The sequence below is a fragment of the Sus scrofa genome, chromosome 14, assembly GCF_054392235.1.
Source record: "Sus scrofa isolate SSC_HxYL_T2T_F1_AM1 chromosome 14, Sscrofa_HxYL_maternal_Yorkshire_Landrace_v2.0, whole genome shotgun sequence".
Taxonomy (NCBI): domain Eukaryota; kingdom Metazoa; phylum Chordata; class Mammalia; order Artiodactyla; family Suidae; genus Sus; species Sus scrofa.
Genome location: NC_139396.1, coordinates 58,611,514 through 58,633,555, shown reverse-complemented (window position 1 = coordinate 58,633,555; position 22,042 = coordinate 58,611,514). Strand labels below are relative to the sequence as shown.

Genomic DNA, 22,042 nt, shown 5'->3' with positions numbered 1-22,042 from the left:
ATTATTATTATTTTTTTTTGCTTTTTTTTAGGGCCATACCTGTGGCATATGGAGGTTCCCAGGTTAGGGGTCTAATCAGAGCTGTAGCTGCTGGCCTTCACCAGAGCCACAGCAATGCGGGATCCGAGCCACATCTGGCAACTACACCACAGCTCATGGCAATGCCGGATCCTTAACCCACTGAGCAGGGCCAGGGATTGAACCCGCATTCTCATGGATCCTAGTTGGGTTCATTTACTGCTGAGCCATGAAGGGACCTCTGAAGCTTACATTTTAGAAGTCCGCATCTGTTCTCCAAAGCTTTGCTTCCTTTCTGCACCAGATCTCCCAGGTGTTCTAGATTCTTTCTGTAGCTGGAATCTCAGAGCAGTGCGGGGAGGGGGGAGGGATGCAGATGTCTCCTGGCACTGGGGTGGACCAGGTCCCACCCATCACATATTCCTGCTGGGTCTGTAGCAGATATGGGGATGCAACCTTAAAAAAAAAAAATTCCAAAAGCAAAGGAAGACTGCTACTCCTAGACAGTTCATTGGGTTGGCAAAATGGCAGAGTCAGTTTTCCTTCCATTTTCTCCTCTTAGGTCAAGCTTTTCCAACCACTCCCACAGCACATTCACGTGTTGACTCTCTGTTTTCCCAAGTCCTTGATGCTAAAGAGGAAGGGTCATGTCGAAGGAAACGTTTATTTTTATTTTTCATTAAAGCATAGTTGGTTTACTGTGTTGTGCCAATTTCTGCTGTAGAGCAAAGTGACTCAGTCATACATATATATGTATACATTCTTTTTCTCATATTATCTTCCATTATGGTCTATCCCAAGAGACTGGGCAGAGTTTCCTGTGCTATATAGTAGTCTCATGGCTTATTCATTCTAAAAGGAATACATTGCATCTACTAAACCCAAACTCCTAGTCCACCCCACTCCTTCACCCAACCCTTGGCAACCACAAGTAACGTTTAAAGCACACAGGAGAGCAGATATTTTCATAGGACATGGACCAGACAGCTAGAAGTCTTGATTTTGGACCAGACAGCCAGAAGGCTCACCACAGCATAATCAGGGTCAAAGATATCACTCCATTCTGGGCCTCTGTTTCCTCATCTCTAAACTGAAAACGATAGTATTCTCCTACATGTTTTAAAGGAAATCTCTTGGGAGGATAATCAAGACAACATCTTTATTAGTACTATCAAACCACAGTGTGTTTGTAGATGGGGCATGCCTTGCCTTCAGTTTTCTCCCCGCTATAATTTGGGAACTTTGAGGTTTTCCTTGTAGGAGGTTGGAGAGAGCCAAGTAGGCTGTGGAAAGGGGTCTTGGTTAAAAGATGGTAGGGGTGTGTAAAGTGTTGTTAGCAAGCATAGCTCAGACCAGGTTCATGGCCAGGTTCATAGCTGGATTCATAGTCAGGTTCATGGCCAGGTTCACAGCTGGGTTCATGGCCAGGTTCATGGCCACATTCTGCAGTTTGCCTCCAAGTCCTGCGCTGTAAAAGAAGAAGTCATTATTGGAACTGCCAAACCAATATTAAAACCAGTGGCTTATGAAAGGGCCTGGCAGTCATCACTGGGAATCTTTTTGCACCTCTTAATTTTGCAGAGAGAAGGAAGCCTCTGATCTGGGGCAAGTCTCTCAGTAACACCAAACCCAGAAATGGAAAAGAGTTTCCGCAGTCAACTGGTCTCCTTTCTCCAAGTCTGAGATAGTTTCCCATGGAAACATCCCAAGGAGCAGGGAGGAGCAGAAGTGTCAGCTCCCCATTGTCCAAGTAGGAAAAGATGCCCACACGGCTGAGTGAGATAAGGTGACCTTTCAGAAATCCCTCAATGCTCAGTAAACTGATCCTGGATGCCTCTGTGTTTTTTGATTGTTGTTTGTTTTGGTTTTGTTTTGTTCTTCATAAGCAACATTACATTTTTGCCTGTAAGGGAAACCCAGCATCCTCAGACACTGCCAGTGGGAGGACAGATTGATAAATCTTTCAGGAGGGGAAGTTCTTTAAAAACATATACACCATTTGTCCCAGAAACTCCATTCTTGGGAGATTATCCTGAGGATGTAGTTAGAGAAGTGTACCGAGGAGCGGGGACAGAGATGGCGATGTTATGGCCACGTTGTTGCTGGCAGAAAAGAACTGGAAACAACCTAAACATCAACAGTAGGGGACTGGTTATGAAATTAATCTATAATCCTGCACTGGACAATGACCCAGCTATTATAATTATTTCCTCCTCTTTCTCTCTTTCTCTTCCTCCTTCCTTCCTTCTTTCATTCTTTCCTTATATATTTGTTGAGTGCCTACTATGTGCCAGACACTGTGCCCAAGGGTTTTTTTTTTCTTCTTTTTAGGGCCACACATGCAGCCTATGGAAGTTCCTGGGCTAGAGGTCTAACCAGAGCTGCAGCTGCTGGCCTACGCCACAGTCACAGCAACGCAGGATCTGAGCCTCGCCTGCGACCTACACCACAACTCATGGCAACGCCTGCAGATTCTTTAATCCACTGAATGAGGCCAGAAATCAAACCCACATCCTCATGGATACTAGTTGGGTTCTTAACCCACTGAGCCATGACAAAAATTCCCAAGTGAACTCTTTTATCTAAGTAGAAGATGTATATGATGTATTAAGTAATAAAGACACAATAAAAATAAAGAAAAAGCTAGTTTCATGGATATATGATCCTCTTATAAACATATATTTATATGATAGGATATAAAATAAAAAGTTTGAAAAGACATACATGGAAATATCACTGGTCAGTTTTCTCTAGATGTTGGGATAATGGGTGACTGTTATCTCTTTAGATCTTTTATCTGCATTGTTAAATTGCTTGTGGTAAGATTATCTTTCTTATGTAATTCAAGTTCAGGGAGGCTCTGCATGAGTTGGCCTCCAGCCTCCCCCCTCACTGCTTTCATCTCCCATCATTGTCCCCCTCAGCCTGCTCCACCCTCACCACATAGCATCTCTGTTTTTTTTTTTTTTTTTTGTCTTTTTTTTTTGCTATTTCTTGGGCTGCTCCCGCGGCATATGGAGGTTCCCAGGCTAGGGGTCAAATCGGAGCTGGAGCCACCGTCCTACGCCAGAGCCAGAGCCACAGCAACGCGGGATCCAAGCCGCGTCTGCAACCTACACCTACACCACAGCTCACGCTGGATCGTTAACCCACTGAGCAAGGGCAGGGACCGAACCCGCAACCTCATTGTTCCTAGTCGGATTCGTTAACCACTGCGCCACCACGGGAACTCCACATCTCTGTTTCTTAAACATGTCAGATTTGTTCCTACCTCTGAGCCTTTGCACGTGCTCTTTACTCTGCCTGGAATACTCTTTCCTCAGATCATTTCTGGCTTCTTTATTCCAGTCTCAACTCAGATATCCCCTCCTCAGAGAGAATATCCCTGCCTACTTAATGAAAATTAGCATGATCTGCATATTTTATTGCATACCCCCATTTTAGTGTCTTCAGAGTGCTTATTGACCTGAAGTTCTCTTGGTGTTTCTCTAATTTGTTAATTTCTGTCTTTTCCACTTAAACATAAGCTTTCTGTGCACAGGGACCTTATGTTCCTGGCTTCTGGAACCGAACTTGGCACATAACAAGAAATCAATAAATATTTGTTGAATGAACAAATTTTGGGAAATATATATTCAAAAGAGAATTATTTTAAAAATCTTCCTTTTCTTATTTACCAGAGATATGTAAACAAACTGGTGACTTTGACCTGGAAGATTCTTTCTACTCAGCCAGCATACTGTTTTGCACTTCCCAAGTGACCTTGTATGGGCCTGTACCACTAAGCATGCAGTGCTCAAGGTCATGCAGGAGTCAGCATCTACCCTTATCCATGGATCCAACCCCAGTGCCTAGTGAGTAGCTTAGGAGCTTCAGAAAGCCAAGTTGTAATTCTTGCTCTGTGGCTGATTTGCTGTGTGACACACGTCAAGTTTCTGAACCTCTCTGGGCTGCAGTTTTCCCATGTGTGTAGTACTGGGGGAGATCCTATCCGTTTCTAGATCTCTTGGGGTGGTACACCATTAGTTAGCTAATGCCACAGTTTATGTGCCCCTTCACATCTGTCTTATTCCCTTTGGGGCATCATTATCCTCATTTTAAACCTCTCAGACCAGGCCAGAATAGTGGGCAAGGAAAAGGAATATTATTTGAGCAACTACCATATGAATGCTATGTTAACTTCATGACAATATCCTGAAGTATAGTTATGCTCGTCTTACAGAAGAGGAAACTGAGGTAAAGTCTTGCTCAGCAGCTTAGAATGAGTAAAAGGCAAAGAAAGATTTGCATGTCTATCTATTACTATAATACCATCGAGGCAGGTCGCCTCCAAGTTACTAGGACAAACAATTTTCAGTGGATGCTAATTTCCCTGTCAATCAAGCCAGGTTGCTTAGCAATAGAGACTGACAAACCTCTCAATGGCCAGTTCCCTTTATATCTGCCAGCATTGTTGTTCTAGCAGATAACAAAGGAAAAGATTTAAGGGAAAAAGTTGCACAAGATCCACATCTTGGAAAGCCCTATCATATTAAAACTCTTCCGAGAAGCAAGCCCTTTTGGTTACTCACCATCATGGCCCATCCAGTGTAGTTCTGAGAGAGGGATTATAGTTTGAGGGAGATGACAGCTATTGGCATTGAGCTGGAGGCCAAGGTCTTTTAGTGCAAGTTCAAAGGTCTTAGCAGATGGAGGGAAGGAAAGTGGGCTCCAACCTCTGTTTTTATTTATTTATTTATTTTTTTAATTTATATTGGGGTGAAATTCACACAAAATTAACCATTAAAATATTTTCCCTTGTTTTATTGAGATATAATAAACATACAACATTGTATAAATTTAGGGTGTACAGCATATTGATTTGACGTACAGCTATAAAATTCACCATTTTAAAGTGTACCATTCCCTTAGCACATTCATAATGTGGTGCGGCCACCACCCCATCTCGTTCCAAAACATTTTCATCACCCCAAAGAGGAATCCCATTCCCGTTAAGCAGTTTATCGCCGGTGACCCCCTCCCCACTTCCTACCTCCAGCCTTTGACCATTTGTAATTTGTTCGTTGTCTCTATGGCTTTGCCTATTCTGGACATTTCGTATTAATCAAGTCATACACTATGTAACCTTTTGTGTCTGGCTTCTTTCACTTAGTGTAATGTTTTTGAGGTCGTCCATGTTGTAGCCTGTGTCAGTCCTTCATTCCATTTTATTTTATTTTATTTTATTTTTATTTTTTTTGCTTTTTAGGGCCGAACCCGAGGCATATGGAAGTTTCCAGGCTAGGGGTCAAATCGGAGCTGCAGCCGCTTTCTCACACCACAGCCACAGCAACATGGGACCCAAGCTGCATCTGCAACCTACACCACAGATCATGGCAACCCTGCATCCTTAACCCACTGAGCAAGGTCGGGGTTCGAACCTGTATCCTCACAGATGCTAGTCGGGTTCATTTCTGCTGAGCCACAAAGGGAACTCCCTTCATTTCTTTTTACGGCTAGGTGGATCTCTTGTATGGACAGACTGCTTTCTGTTTACCTATTTATCTGTTGATGGACATTTGGGTTCTTTCCACCTTTTGGCTACTGCACCTTTTGCTTCAGTGAACACTAGTGAGCAAGTATTTGCTCAAATATCTGTTTTCAGTTCCTTTGGGTATATATACCTGGGTCGTATGGTGACACTATGTTTAGCTTTTTTGAGGACCTGCCACACTGTTTTCCAGAGTGACTTCTCCACTTTACATTTCCACCAGGAACGTGCAAACATTCCAATTTCTCTGTGTTTTCTCCAACTCTTTTTTAAAATTTTCTTAATTACAACCATCCTAGTGGGTGTGAAGTGGTATCTTAATCATGGTTTTGATGTGCATTTCCCTGATGACTAATAATGTTGAGCATCTTTTCATGTGCTTCTTGGCCATTTGTATATCTTCTTTGGAGAAGTGTCTAGTCAAGTCCCTTGATCAGTTTTTAATTGGGTTGTTCATCTTTTTGGTGTCAGGCTCCAGGCTTTCTTGACCTCATCAGCTGTTCTGTTCTGGAGCCCATTGGTGAAGCAGCCAGATGCAAAGACTTGCCTAGATAATCCCTGGACAAAACAGAGTCAGGAAATGAGAAGAGAGGCTGCCTGGGTGACTCTAACTTTTTGAGTTCGGCCAAACTTGCAAAGAATTTAGAAGTCTTCCCTTGATAGAATGCTAGAAAGATGCTGCAATTCTTGCTAAAAAAAGAAAAAAAAAAGATAAAAAATAAAAAAAGCCAAAACAAAACACTAATTCTAGGATACCAGCAGTTCTTCTCATTACAAGAACATTCTACACCCTTAAGTCCCTTTAATCACTTATAACACTCTCCCTTTATCTCTCATATGGAAACAATATGTCCTATTTTCCATATGCTGTAATTATCCTCTTTGATAAAACCATGTGCAAAAACATGTACAACACGCCAAGTATTATCCACCTGGCCCGTTTACATAGACATTATTTTTTCTACATTAGATTTTCCTTCATATATTTTTACAGCCATATTATAGAGCCTCAGTCAGAGAGACAGTGAATGGAAAATATAGCGTGACTCCAAATTTTTCTCTCTCCTTTCATCTTCAGCCTCTTCCCTGTTATTCCATTAACCCATCACACCAAGAAAATACATCTTTGGACCTGGGATATGTCTTTCAGCACCTCTGATGGAGGGTGTGGGGCTAGGAAAGTCCTTGGACATCTTGGAGGAAGGCCCACCTTAGCTTACCTCCAACCACCGGCTCCCTTATTGGGAAATTAATTCCAGGTCTCTGGAGTTTGATTGGTTCTTCTACTCTCTCAAGTCCTTTGGGAAAGTCATGGAGTGTGGTGACAAGACTGGTTGTGAGATCATAAGGCTCAAAGTTAAAACCATGGATCTACTACTGTAATGGACTTGGGACCTGGGATGAATCTCTGAATCATTCTTGGACTCAGTTTCTTGGACTTGAAAATGGGGATAACATCACCACTCATTCTGCAGGGTCTGTGTACAGGAATGATGGCCAGTCTTTTTTTTTTTTTTTTGTATTTTTAGGGCTGTACCCTAAAAAAGGCATATGGAAGTTCCCAAGCTAAGGGTCAAATTGGAGCTGTATCTGCTGGTCTACACCACAGCCACAGCCATGCCAGATCTGAGCTGTGTCTGACCTGCAACATGGCTCATGGCAACACCAGATCCTTAACCCACTGAGAAAGTCCAGGGATCGAACTCACATCCTCATAGATACTAGTCAGGTTCTATTACTGCTGAGCCACAGGGGGAACTCCACAATGGCCAGTCTTGACTGAGTACTGAGAATATGCCAGAGTACTTATGTGCCACAAACTGGGCGAAACGTTTTAATACGTGAAAGTTTAACCCTTGCCACAATTCTACATAGATGCCCTTTTAGCTCCATTTTACAGATGTGGAAACTGAGGCCTAGAGACCTTAATTAACTTGGCCAGGTGGAAAAAGCTGGCCCCCGAGGGAGCTGGGATGACCCTACGTCTCCTTGGTGTCACCGTCCTCTGTACTCTCCCATCTGCCGAATGACATGAAGTATGTCCCCTTCCTGGAGGGGCTCAGTACAGGGGAGTTGTGAAGTGCGAGATTCCAAGCATGGAGCGAATGGGCTGCATTTACCCCTTTCCTTCCTTTTCTCCCTTAGAATGAATCCTCTGGCGGGAGCCTTTCTTGGAGACCGAAGTTCAGGAGGGCAAAGCAGAGTTCTGTATGGGATTTGCTTAACGTTGCCAACGGCTTTCAAAGGTTTCGGGGGTCTACAGAGCCCCTGAAGAATTTGGCTTGGAGCAGTTTTCCCCTTCATTCTTAAATCCACCGGCAGATTAGGCAAAATGGAATCCGTATGTTTCTGATTCATTTACACTTAACTCATCAAAATGTTCCTTTTTATGAGCTATTTGATGTCCAGAAAGCCTTTTGAGTAGATTTTATAAGCCTTTTAAAGACTTTTCTCTTAGAAACAGGCGGTTGCATTTTGCCAAGAATAAACAAACTTGAACCTCAAAAGTGCTGAGCTCGCCAGGGATCCTGATGCCAGAGGGCAAATTTGCAAAGTCACCCCTTCCTCACTCCCAACACCTTCTTCCATTTCTTCTCTTCCCTCCATGCCCCAAACTTGGCCCGTCTGGTTTACTTGCAGAACTTTTTACCCCAGTTCCAAACATTTGCACTTCCTTGCAACATACGTCTTCTGGAGCTGCTCACCTTAGCAGCAGGCAGCATTTCTTCCCTACCTACCTGACTGGGCATAACTGAGAACACCTGAAAAGATGCAGGTAATTGCCAGTAGCTTGGAAATCAGCAGCAGTGTGTGTATCCCTCTTCCAGCTATTTACAAAGAACTCTCATTATTCCATACGATTTTTATCACAGGGGCAGGCAGGCAGGCAGGGCAGCCTTTCTGATTTTTATTTTATATTCAAGGAAACCAAGGCTTGGAGTGATTGGCTGAGACCGTCTAGCTTAACAGTGGTGAATTTTTGTCATAGTTTTTCAGGCTGCTATCACAGAATACCATAGACTAGGTGACTCTTAAACAACAGAAATTTATTGCTCACAGTTCTGCAGGCTGGGAAGTTCAGGATCAAGGTGCTGGTGGATTTGGTGTCTGGGGAGGCTCTGCTCCCTGGTGTTTGTAGGTGACCATTTTCTCCCTGAATCCTCACACAGTGGAAGGGTCAGGCAGCTCCATGGGGTTTCTTTTGCAAGGGCACTAATCCTTTTCACGAGGGCTCCATCCTCATGACCTAATCACCTCCTAAAAGCCCCACCTCTCGTATTGTCTCAGCAGGGGCTACGTTTCAGCATATGAATTTGGGAGTTACAACTCCAAAACTTTTTATTTTGCTTTGTTTTGCTATGCCACCCCCTAAAAATGACAGAAAAGATCACTTACAAAGATTATTGGGGGAACTGCTTTTTTCCTAAGATATTAGGTTTCAAGAAGAACCTTGGAAATCAACATGAGATTAAATAGGTTGTTAACTGCTCACAACAGCTTTGAGGGTCAGCTGTGGTGTTTCCATTCCATAGATGAGAGAACCAAGGTTCAGAGTAGTTAAGTCCATTACATGGGGCCACACAGTGAAGCCAGTGAAATGAGGCATTAAGAATTAGACTGATGGAGTTCCCTGGTAGCTCAGTAGGTTAAGGATCTGGTGTTGTCACTGCTGTGGTTCTGGTTACAGCTGTGACATAGGTTCAGTCCCTGGCCAGGGAACTTCTGCATGGGGTGGGCATGGTCAAAAATGAAAAAACCAGGCTGGCGCAGCTGATCTTGTATTTCTCAAAAAGTGGTACGCATGCCACTGGAAGATGTGATTGGTTCAAGATGGTCCAAGAAAGCATGAAATGATTCTGAATCACAGTGAGAGTTTTTCCACTTTGCAAGCCACTTTTGGTTCTCACTGGCACAGAGAAAGTTCCACTGTGGTCCTGCTCTGTCTTTAACATCTCTCTACCATTCCCTGTTCTCCACTTTGTAATCTGAAGAAAGCAGGCATCTTGCTTAGAACCTGTCACAAACAGCAGTGTATAGCTGGAGTATAATAGCTTTGTTTCATTTTCCCTGTATTTCTTTTTTAAGGTTACCTTTCATTAATGGTGGGGATACTGGATTTATGTTTATAATAGTAATATGCAATTTCCTTGGGAGAGTAAATAAATGAAAAGAGTTGATATAAGAAAAAACATAGTAAGTACATGACTAGACTGATGGTGAGGATGGCAAAACTTTTGAAAGTGCCATCCAAAGAACTGATGTTTGGGAAACACACATCAAGTGCATTTTATAGGTGATAAAAGAGAAGCCACTGGCTCAAGACATAGTGCCAGGGTCAAGGTAAGGACTCAAGTGAGGAGTTCCCATCACGGCACAGTGGAAACAATCTGACCAGGAAGTGTGAGGTTGCAGGTTTGATCCCTGGCCTTGCTCAGTGGGTTAGGATCTGGTGTTGCCACGAACTGTGGTGTAGGTGGCAGATGTGGCTTGGATCCTGCGTTGCTGTGGCTGTGGCGTAGGCCCACAGCTCTAGCTCTGATTGGACCCCTAGCCTGGGAACCTCCATATGCTGTGGGTATGGCCCTAAAAAGCAAAACAAAAAACAAAAAACAAAACCAAAAAAACAAAACAAACAAAAAAAAAACACAACAAAACAACTCCAGTGATCTGTAGTTTGGATCCATGTCCTTGATGGTATTTGCTTGGACATCTTTCATATGCTTAGTGGTTTTGTTGCATGCCATGCCTGAATATTGCCACCCCAATCCACCAATGTATGCTGAATAAGGGAGTGATTAGGCAAGTGAATGAATGAATGAATGAAATGTTTGAAAACTTCCTTCCTGATTCCTGACTTGAAGAAAAAAAAAGTATCTTCATAAGGGAAAATCCCAGATGAGGCTAGATCCTAAGTTGATCTTAACTCCTCCAAAATATAGAGGAGCTTTAGTCTTAGATCAATGATTATCAGCTGGGGGGAGGGGGGTGACGGGAGGCACCCTGTCCCCTGGGGACATTTGGCAATGTCATCATGGGGTGGGGGCGGGGCTCTATTACTGTGATCTAGTAGATACAGGCCATGGATGACTAAATATTTTACGATGCACAGGGCATTCCCCCAGAACAAAGCATCATCCAGCCCAGAATGGTAACTGGGCCCAGGTCGTGAACCTGTTTGAAGTCACCAGGTCACGGAGGCTTGAAGATAGAGAGGGTCTGAGGTTATCTTGAAGAGTACAGTCTTGCTGAGTACTTAAAAAAATTTTCTTTTCTTACTGGCTGGCCATCATCTAGTGAGCTTTCCCACATTTCAGTTTTGCTGATTGGTGCAGGTACGTATTTATCAGAAAAGATATTGATCGCCAGGAGTAGTGGTTTGTTGACATGATAATCTTTGTTCATTTGTTGTGATAGTCCAAAAGTATGTTTGATAGCTGTAGCCACAGTGTATACCTTAAAATGCCTGGTGGAAGCCCAGTGGATTTCTACAAGTGTGTTTGTTTTGTTTTATTTTATATATATATATATACATATATATATATATATATAATTGCTTTAAGAGACTTTATTATTTTTTTATTAAGGGATAGTTGATTTACAATGTTGTGCTAATTTCTGCTGTACAGCAAAGTGACCCAGTTCTTTTTCTCATACTATCTTCCATCATGTTCTATGGTTGTTTTTTGTTTGTTTGTTTGTTTTAAAAGGGAGTATTTGTGATGAACTATTTCTGGATAACTCTAAAACTATTTTGCCTTCAGATGCTGGTCAGAAACTTAAAGATGACAATAAGGTGCTGACATCAAAGAGCCAATCGCAGGCAGTTGTGTGGGTCAATTTGCATGTTTCTCTCTCGAATCAGATTGTAAGATTCCAGAGAACATGGGCTGCATCTTTTCATTGCTATTCCCTGAGCACCTAATATCTTGTCAGCCAGTTAAGAAAGGGGTTAGTGAATATTATTTAAACGAATGTGTCATGTTTCTTAAGCTCACATTCTGTGCCAAAACTAAGCTGTGATATTTCTCTCTTATAAGAAAATTGATGTTCAGGAGGGTTTAGTTACTTATTCAAGTTCACACAGCTAGATTCATGGGAGCAGACACCAAGAGGCACTTTTTTTTTTTTTTTTTTTTAAAGCCGTGCCTGAGGTTCCCAGGCCAGCGATGGAATTCTTGCCATAACCGTGACTATGCTGGACCCTTAACCATGAGACCACCAGGGAATTCCCAAGGAGTACTGTTGATGGATGTTAACTGGCTTTTCCCTCCCATCTAAAGAGTATGTGGGACTTCCCTGGTGGTTCAGTGGGTTAAGGATCCTGAGATGTCACTGCTGTGGCTTGGTGACTGCTATTGCGTGGGTTAGATCCTTGGCCCTGGAACTTTCACTTGTGAGGTCAAAAAATTTTTTTAAAGAAAGAAAGAAAAAAAGTATGTCCCTGGTTAAAAGTTTTATGAGATTGAGTTCTGTGCTACCAGTTGGAATATGTATCCATCAAAAGCAGCAAAAGCCTCAACAGTGAGAGAAAAGCAAAAGGGTGTTGACTTGAGGGGCCTGAGTCCTGGATCATACTGAGTATCTTTGGGGGAACTTATCCTCCAAAAATCTCAGTCTCTTTATCCTTAAAATGGGTCCAAATCAGAGCACTTGCCTCAGAAGCTTGTCTTGGAAGTCAATTGAAGCAATAGATATAAAAACCATGTCCTGGGCAGGTAGGAAGAATTCTGAAAAGTACGAGCTATCATAATATGTACATGTGTGTGGCATTTCTTTTTAAAGAGAAAGAACACCTTTTAGCCTTGTGAGGGCTAATAGCAGTCGAGGGATAGAAAGACAGAAAGCTAAATTCCCTTCCCCTCCAAGACTGTGAAAAATTAGCTCTTTTGCTTCGCAGCACACAGACCCTTGAGGAAAGTAAGACATAAAACATGAGCAGAGAGCAGACGCTGGGAAAATGCCATCTTTTTATTGTCACTATTAGAGGGAAATATATGAAGTGTATAATACCACCATAAATACAGTTATTTGTAACGTCAAAGTAACAATGCCAGCTACAGTGTTTGTCTCTTTCATTCTCTCCTCTTGAAATGCTTCATGACCAAGCATAAAATCACAGGAAGATGTGAATAATATTTTCATTCATTAGGGGTTCATAATGATATATTAGCAATGTTATTCCGCGTCCTTTAGTATGAGTTTCTTTGCCTCTCGGCAAGAATATTCATTCCTCTTTTGGTCTCAGTGGCAGAGTTTTTTTTTTAAAACATTTTTAAAAGAATGAGGTGCTCAAGCGTATATCTTGACAAACCATCAAATGGCTCTCCCACCCTCCCCACCCTCCCTTTCAAGTTGGCATGGGAACCTCCTGTTCCCACCAAGGGAGCAGTTTGGGAGGAAGCCATAACTTATCGGAACTGAGAATTATCAGAGTTGCTTTGAAAAGAAAACAGAAATTGTTAGTGTACTTGGCCCTTTTCTTTTCTCTCTTTCTCTGCCTGTTCACGGACACACTCACGAAGGTTCAGACTTCTGGTCAACTCAGCATCTCACGGACACCGACTTGGTTTCTGCATCTCAGAAACATCTGGTCGACACGAGAGGGAAAGATAGACACACATACATCCCATCCCACCACTCTCACCAAATAACACACAAAGGGGTTTCTGGTTTCCTGAGAGATGCAGTGTGTTGACCAGGTAATGATATTTAAGAATAGGGACGACGCTCCAAAATTCTGGGATTAAAGTGATTTGTTTGTCTTCATTTGCAAAAAATGTAATATGTGTTTGTCACCTGTGACTGAATCTGTTTTGAATTTCATTCTAAAATGGAGCAGATTGTAAATTTTTTTCTAATTTCAGGATTTCTTTTATCCTGGGTCAGGAGCCTAGCGAATTATTTTAGCTCGTGAAGGGGAACTGGTTTTTCTTTAAGTTTTCAGTACAATCGTTTAAGACCAGAATTGAAAATATTGTTTTCATGGCCAGGGATGTGGGGTGGGAAATGGTGGCAATTGTATGTGTGTGGGTTGGGGAGTGCGTTTGGATGAAATTAACTTTTAATACCAGAACATCTACCTTTGGAACAACAGCAACAAAAAAGGAGACAATTTTTTCTCTCTCTCCCTCTCCCTAAGATGAAAGGCATACATGCTGACTCTATAAACTTTGGAAAAAGGCAAACTATGAGGAAAAGAAATCACCTGTAATCTAACAGTACAGAGATCACCACTGGTAAACATTTTGATTTATTTCCTTCAGGTTGAGATAATGCTGTAGATACAATTTTAAGTCATTATTCATGTACTGTCATATCATAAGGGTTTCACTGATCATTAAATATTCATTAGAGTCATAATTTAAAATCTTTTTGAAATACTTGATTATACTGTGATTTTTCTTAAGCGCTTTTATTTGATGGATACGTAGCTTTAAAAAATGTATTATTATAAACATCACAGTGTTTGCCATCTTTATGATGTAAATCATTGCCCTTATATTCAGTCAAAAAACAAAGATGTGAAGAATGGCTGGAGTGTTAGAATATAAAAGGTGAGACCAGAGGTAAAGTTGGATAGGTTGGCAATAAATAGATCTTTCCAATTTCTGTGCCTCATGGAAAAGGCTAATAAGATACTTGAATAATGATAATAGTAATAATAATGATGAAGATGATAAAATAGGTAGTATTTTTGAGCCTTTACTGTTTACTGGACACTTTTCCAAGTAAGGTTTTTTGTTGTTGTTGTTGTTTTTGCTGAGCCTACAGCATGTGGAAGTTTCCTGGGCCAGGGATCAAACCTAAGCTACAGCAGCTACTGGAGCCATGGAAGTGACAATGGTAGATCCTTAACCCGATGGGCCATCAGGGAACTCCAAGTAGTTTTTTCTTATTAACTCATTTAATCTTTGCAGCAACTCTGAACCATAGGTACAGATTGCAAAGCTAAAGCACAGAGAAAGTGAGCCATCTGGCCAAAGTCATGAGGCTGGTAGGATGCCAAACAATAGAGCTGATGAAATTGCCCACTCTGGCCCATTACCTTATAGCAATAGGGAGCCACTGAAGTATTTTGGAAGGGAAGTGGGGGCCATGATGAATGGATTTGCATATTTAAAAGGCTTGCTCTATCTGAAGTGAGGAGGAGGGATAGGGAGGGCAAAGAGTGGAAGCACTAAGACCAAAACCAAGAGAGGGATTGAGGGAGTTTCCATTGTGGCTCATAGGGTATGAACTCGACTAGTATCCATAAGCATGTGGGTTCGATCCCTGGCCTCACTGCTATGGCTGTGGGTGTGGCTGTGGCTGGCAGCTACATCTCTGATTCAACCCCTAGCCTGGAAACTTCCATATGCCGCAGATGGGGCCCTTAAAAAAAAAAAAAAAAAAAAAAAAAAAAAGGAGGTATGGAGATAGTGGAGGCTGGTGTGGAAAAAATGAAGGGAAGTGAGTAGACTTAGGGAATGTTTGGCAGGTTGGGTTGATAGGTTTAGATCTGACGATGGGAGGACAAGAACTTCAAGACTGGTTTGCAGATTTGGGCACATGGGTGGAGGGTGGGGTCCTGTGTTGACATGAATGGGCAGTTAGATGACCTCCCCAAGGTCACTCAGCTTCTCAGGGGAAGATGTAGGATTTTGAGACTAAAGCCCAGAATGTAGGGATCTAGAGACAGTCTGGGAGAAGCAAACTATGCTGAATGAGAGCTCTTTCAATAAATGGAGAAAAATAGAACCAGAATTTGAGGATGGAGTCCAAACTACGTACACGGGAGCACTCTCGAGTCAAGTGTGCCATCCCTTATCTAGAGGAACTAGATCACAGAACCTGGACACAGCAAGAGGTGCCTCGTATTCACAACCCTTTTTAGAACACCTGGAAACCCTCTTAGTGTGAGAAGGGCCAGGAGACAGGAGGAGATGAAGGGTCAGGAGGGGGTCGCTTCATTCATTGCCTGACTCCGGGAAGCCGCTCAGACAGAGGCAACGGGACTCCATTTAGGGGCTTCTGTAAATGGTGTGACTGAGGGTTGGGGTGGGTCTGTTTATTTTGAGGAGACGGGTACTAAAGACAGGTTAAGTCTTTAAATGTAAAGCCTGTTGGGTAGTTTTTCTTTTAGGGAATACTTCAGGCAAATGAGGTGACAAATTGGGGGGTAAGTCTGGGTTTTGGAGAGTGGCTATTCTCAATTTGAATCCCAGTATTTCCTTTTTTTTTTTTTTTTTTTGGTCTTGTGACAGTAGAAATGCTGGCTTACCTTCTTGAACATCATTTATTCCTAAAATAAGCGTAATATGGTTATCCAAAATGAGATCATATATATGCATATATGAAATTGTATACACACACACATATATATGTCAAGCACAGGACTTGCAATGTATCAGATATACCCAATTTTCTTTCCCTTACAGTCTTTATTTTTTTTCTGCTATGCCCGAGGCGTGTAGAAGCTCTCAGGCCAGGGATCAAACAGACACCATAAGCAGTGACCTCAGCAGCTGTGGTGACAATGCTGCATCCTTAGCTTGTTGTGCCACAAGGGGACTCCTCTTTCTCTTACAATCCTGACTTGACCGTCTTCATCACTTTGAAGACCTTGGTTCACCTCTCAGTGTTTCTGGCCTTGTCATTTTGTAGTTTGTAACATGAGGGTTAGCTCCTGCCAGGCTGGTGGAGTATCAAATACTCATGTAGCTCTTTTTTATTTAATTTAATTTAATTTTATTTTATTTTTAAAAGTTTTATTGAAGTGTAGTTGATTTTGCAGAGATTTACAGTGATAATTTTTGCTGTACAACAAGGTGATTCAGCCGTACATAGACACATACCCATTCTTTTTTTCATATTCTTTTCCCATGTACATTATCACCGAATACTGGGTAGAGTTGGCGGTGCTATATAGCGGGTCCTGGTTGGGCAATCATTCATATACCACTGTGTGTATAAGCCGATCCCAAACTCCCAGTCCGTCTCCCCCCAACCTGTCCCCTTTGGTAACTCTAAGTTTGTTTTCAAAGTCTGTGAGTCCGTTTCTGTTCTGCAAGTTAAGTTCATATACTTGCTATATGAAAAGCACTTGCTATAAATATTTTCCTGTAACACTCCTTATCACAGCTCCGGCACTTAGGTGTTAACACTCCCATTTAACTGATGAAGAAACTGAGTCTCGGAGAGACAACATGACCAACCCAGGCTCCAGAAAATGTGTAACGGGACTTAGACCTTGGTCTCCTAACCTTGACTTGCTTTTTATATAACCCATCCTTCTCTTCTGCCGTCCTAGGAGGAAGGGAAGCCCTGCCCTCCTATAAAAACTGTTCCCAGAAGTTCCCGTCGTGGCGCAGTGGTTAACGAATCCGACTAGGAACCATGAGGTTGCGGGTTCGGTCCCTGCCCTTGCTCAGTGGGTTAACGATCCGGCGTTGCCGCGAGCTGTGGTGTAGGTTGCAGACGTGGCTTGGATCCCGCGTTGCTATGGCTCTGGCATAGGCTAGTGGCTACAGCTCCGATTTGACCCCTAGCCTGGGAACCTCCATATGCTGCGGGAGCAGCCCAAGAAATAGCAAAAAGACAAAAAAAAAAAAAAAAAAAAAAAAAAAAAAAAAAAAAAAAAAAGACAAAAAAAAACTGCTCCCAGTTTAAAAAGTAAAACACTCATTTTCCATCATGACAGTTGGAAAATGTCTTGGGAATGGGCTATACCAGCCAGGATTTGACCTTGCTCCTTCTCACATGCTGGCAATGACCCTCGGATCTCAGAGATGCCAGCTCTAACCTAACCAGAGATTGAACTTCTATCTCTGCCTCTTCATCAACCCTTTCTTTCTGGCCTCAAAACCCTCATACCTCTAGGAATGTACTTGAGCCTGCCATGCTATTTGTATCTCCATCTAATGAATGATGACTAAGCAACAGGCATCCACGCCAGAGTATCTGATATTGAAAACAAAAACAAAAACAAAAAAACAGAAAACCAAAGTAAGTCAGTGCATCCTGAAAGGATACGTTAGTGAATTCTATAAAGCAAGGATCTGTTGGGAGTTCCCTTGTGGCCTAGTGGTTGAGGATCCAGTGTTGTCACTGCTGTAGCTCGAGTCAGTGCTGTGGTGCAGGTTCGACCCCTGGCTTGGGAACTTCCCCATCCTGCGGGCTTGACCAAAAAAAAAAAAAAATTACTTAAACAAAGGGAAAGGATCTGTAGTTGGTATAATCATGGCTTGTGTGTGTGTGTGTATTTTGTTGTTTGTTTTTAAATAATGGCTTTGGAGTCAGGAAATTCTGGGGAGGAATCTGAGCTTTGCTACTCACAGCTGTGTGGCTTTGTGCAACTGTCGTAACTTCTTTGAGACACAGTTTCTCCATCCACTAGAACAGACTGTACAGGCTGACAGAGATTTTCAATGGCTTTGCTCATTGCTGCACCCCCAGTGCCAAGAAGAGTACCTGGAACATAGCAGTTGTTCCGAAAATATTTGTAGAATGGATGTGCAATGTGGTCCCACTGGATAGCACTGGGAACTATATCCAGTCTTTGATAGAATACTCTTCGGAGGTGGAACAACTTGGTTCCATTATGAAAATTGGGAATGTCAGTTCCCCCAGAACAAGGTCTTTGTGGACAGTCATTTTGGACAAGGGAGGCAACTGTGTCTGCTGATGTCCAGAGACCAGTGTTCTTGTGAAATAAGGGAGAGGTGGTGTTCTGTTGCCTCCAGCTCTTATGCCTGGATCATCCCTGTGCCAAATTCTTTCGAGTCTAGGAAATATTTTTGAAGTGCACAAGGGAAGAGGCAGAAACTGAGATTTGGCTGGAAGCCCCATGTATGTAGAGGGGAGGCTATTGCAGTGAGGGAAACCAGGGAGCATGATAATGAAAGACCCTTTTGCACTTTGCAGAAGAGTCCTCAGTGTTCAGCTAATGGTCAGTTTGGGTAATTGGGCTGTGATGACCTTGAAGTCTCCATGGGGATTTCAGGGGACATAGCTCCGTCCCATGTATGGAAAGACCTCATCTTCTGAGCAGGGGGACTGTGTAGCCAACCTCAGGAAGAGAGGCTGGGTTTTATTACTGGGAGAGTCAGTTCTGTTGATGAATAAGACCAACACTTGATGGTCTCACTACATGGCTTTCTCCCAACATGACACCACAGTCGAGGGCTGTGTCATAGTCTAACTCAACAACACCCCTAAACAAATACAGTGCTGCCCCCCAATGTGTCTTTTGAAATCATCCCTCAGCCAACATGGCACCAGGGATCAAAATAATATATGGCAACACCAGATTCCATGCCAGTATTCCACTCTGATATTACAACACAAACCAATAATGTCTTCCGGCCAGTGCAGCTCAACATGAGCCTCGTTCAAAGGCAGCATAACTAATAAATCACTCTTCACCCCAACATGGCTCCCCAAGACATCTGCGGCTCAACAAACCCGCAAGCTGTCCAGTGCTGATTCAGCGATGCAGAGTTGGCCCAAGGAAATGGAAAAAGAACACCAAATAGAACCATTTCTTTGGAAAACCCAGTCTCCCTCTTAACCAAACTTTGTGGCCATGTATGACTGGGGTTTTCCCAGCCTTGGGGAGCTGCAGAAACCGAAATCCACTCTTTTGAATTTGCCAACATGCAATATTTCCTCTTGACTTTGACGTTCGTCTCCCCTTTATCTTATTCTCTCCACCACCATTAGGCTTGGCTCACCACCACTGGGATGCTGGTGCCAACTTGAGCCTTGGATGTAGCAGAGAGAGAGAGAGGGGGAGAGAGAGAGACGTGGACGGAAGGTGCCAGGCCTGGGTAGTGCTCCGGATGGGAACTCTCAACCTTGCTGGAAAGGGGGCTACCCACTGGCAGCTCTGTGTGGTCTACTTGCCCATCCAAGACAAACCTCAAGCCCAACACTTGATTTGGCAGATGGAGGGGGTGGTGGACAGGGGGAAGAGTGAGAACAAAGTTCGTTCCCTTTTTCAAGAAGTGGACCCAGGGATCCCAGGCTATGTTCCACTCTTGGTCTTTTTCCTTTTTAAACAAACCGCCTGGCTTTTAAGATCTTCAGAATCCCATTAAAGGCTTTTACCCCTTCATATATTGGAGGCGTTTGATGAAAGGAGGTAAAGGGAGGGAAAAGATAATGGGGCCTCAGAGAACAGAGACCAGAGGCCTTAATTTCGCCTGTCTCCCCTGCCGGTAATGGTGTTGGATGTAAACAGTGCTCTGGTGCACGCTGGAGCGTGATTACAGGATGGCTGGGGAGAGAGGAAGTGTTTGCAAACCGCAGGGAGGAATGTCGCCTTTGAAGGCGTTTGGCATTTATTTTGTGCCCCCTCCTCTGTCCCCCCCCACCACCACCCCAACCCTACTACTTTTCTCCACGGCTTTCTTCTCTGGGTTCCTTGTACTGTAAACACAGTGACAGAAATTAGATGTGGGCAAATCTGTTAAACATTTTAAGTCGAAGTGGGCTTGGCAGTTGCCTCACTCCACGGGATATGCGAGACGAGGCTAATAACTTCGTAATGGGTCTTTTGTTTTTGTCTGGGGACTGGTGGGAGGGAAGTGGGGGCTGAGGAGGGGGCTGCAGGATGGAAAGTGGGGCCGGGCTGCTGTTATGGAACCCACCCAAGCCTCCCATGTTGTGAGCCTAAGCAGGCAAAGCAAGCTCTCTATGCTCCGGGAGTTCTAGAAGGCCGGCCAAGGACCATGCTCACTCTGCCCCACATGTTTGGGGCACAGTCTCTGTCTTCCCAGTCACAAAGCACCTCTTCTTGACAGCTTCATGCTGCAGACGTCTTCTGCTGTCTTGTCTCTTCATTTGTTCCATCCGTGAAATTCCCAGTGACGTCAATGGGGCTCCATATGCAAAACACGTGAAATCCATGGGACCTGGGAGCTTCACTAGGGAGCAAAAAGTATTGGCTTGGTGGGTTTCATGCCTCCATGTTTTGCTGTCTGGAAACCTCTGCTTAGGATCAAGTTCATGTTCTTAATTCTGGTCAGATGCTTGGGGTGGAAGCCTGGAAACCCACAGCTGGAACCTCCATCAAGCAATCAATTAATTCAGCTAACTTGTTACTGAGGGCATGTTATGTGGCAAGGGGGGGGTCTAGATGTTGGGGATGGGATGGGGAATAAGACAAGGTTGGCCTTTGCCTTTATGGGGAGCTCAAGTCTAGATAGCATTAAATAAATAATTTTACAAATGGTTGTTTAATCATGGCATGTTAAGAGCTACAAGGACAGAGGATGCCTGTCCTATACGGTATAAAACACGGGTACAGGGTAGGGTCAGTGGCCTATTCATCTTCAGTGGATGAAAATTTAATTCAAGGATTTGTAACCTGTGGTCTGAAGACATTTAGTTTTCAGGAGTTCTGTGAATTCTAGTGCATCTACCATCCTCTAAGCTATGTAGAGTAAGAGATCCTTTTGTGGCTCAGTGGGTTAAGAACCCGACTAAAATCCACGAGGATGCAGGTTTGGTCCCTGGCCTCAATCATTGGGTTAAGGATCCTTTTGTCTTTTTTAGGGTTGTATCCATGGCATATGGAGGTTCCCAGGCTAGGGGTCAAATCGCAGTTGTAGCTGCCGGCCTACACCACAGCCACAGCAATGTTGGATCTGAGCCACATCTGCAATTTGAACCACAGCTCACGGCAATGCTGGATCCTTAACCCACTGAGCGAGGCCAGGGATCGAACCTGCATCTCATGGATATTAGATTTGTTTCCGTTGAGCCTCGAGGAGGACTCCTGCTGAATCCTTTAATAGAGAAACTGAAGCTCAGAGAGGTTAAGTCAGTTCTCCCAGGTTACACAGTTACTAAGTGATGGAACCAGGATTCCCACCCAGGACTTCAAATTCTTAGTCCATTTCTCTTCCCCAGAAATTCTCTGCCTCCCTCCCCATTTTTTTTTTTTTTTTTTTTTTTGCCACACCTGAAGCATGCAGAAATTCCCAGGCCAGGAATCAAACCCATACCACAACACCACAGCAGTGACCAGAGCCGCTGCAGTGACAAGAACAGATCCTTAACCCACTGAACCACCAGGGAACTCCTGCTCTGCTTTTCATAGCCTTTTTAGTCTATTGATATTGCCTTTTCTGTGGGATTAAAAGTCCCCTGACAAGGAATACATTCTTTAACTTCTTCATAATCAACATCTTCAAAAAGGTACATGAAATTTACTATATAGATGACCCTGTGCTACCAGTGGTGATACTGAATACTTCCTCTTGTCCAGTTATAATCTCTCCTCTATTTGTGTTGATTGCAGTTCCACCTGTTGTGGGTGATAAACTGTGAGTACCAAGCTTTTCTCCTCATCAGATCTCATGTCCAGGCTTCCGTTGAGTTCTTCTCAGGACTGTTACCTCACTGACCATTTCTGTTGCTCAAATATATATCTTTGGATACTCTAGGTACTGTTTGGTAAAACCGGGCAAGGTGATTCAGAAGGAGCTGTTGTAGGACTCCCTGGAGGGA

General features: G+C 43.3%; 1 long non-coding RNA gene across 10 annotated transcripts in view; it reads left to right on the top strand.

Moving 5' to 3' along the window:
- The window catches only part of LOC110256790 (uncharacterized), a 396,755-nt gene that overhangs the window by 60,474 nt on the left and 314,239 nt on the right, over positions 1-22,042 (top strand). Inside the window, exon 3 of one of the 10 annotated variants that reach the window (XR_014826193.1) lies at positions 13,689-13,785. The exons of 7 other annotated variants lie outside the window; for them this stretch is intronic. This is a non-coding gene — a long non-coding RNA (uncharacterized LOC110256790). Of the gene's footprint in view, positions 1-79; positions 490-7,693; positions 9,739-13,688; positions 13,786-22,042 lie in introns of those variants that run through there. 2 more of the 10 variants (XR_014826195.1, XR_014826194.1) reach the window with 2 other exon arrangements.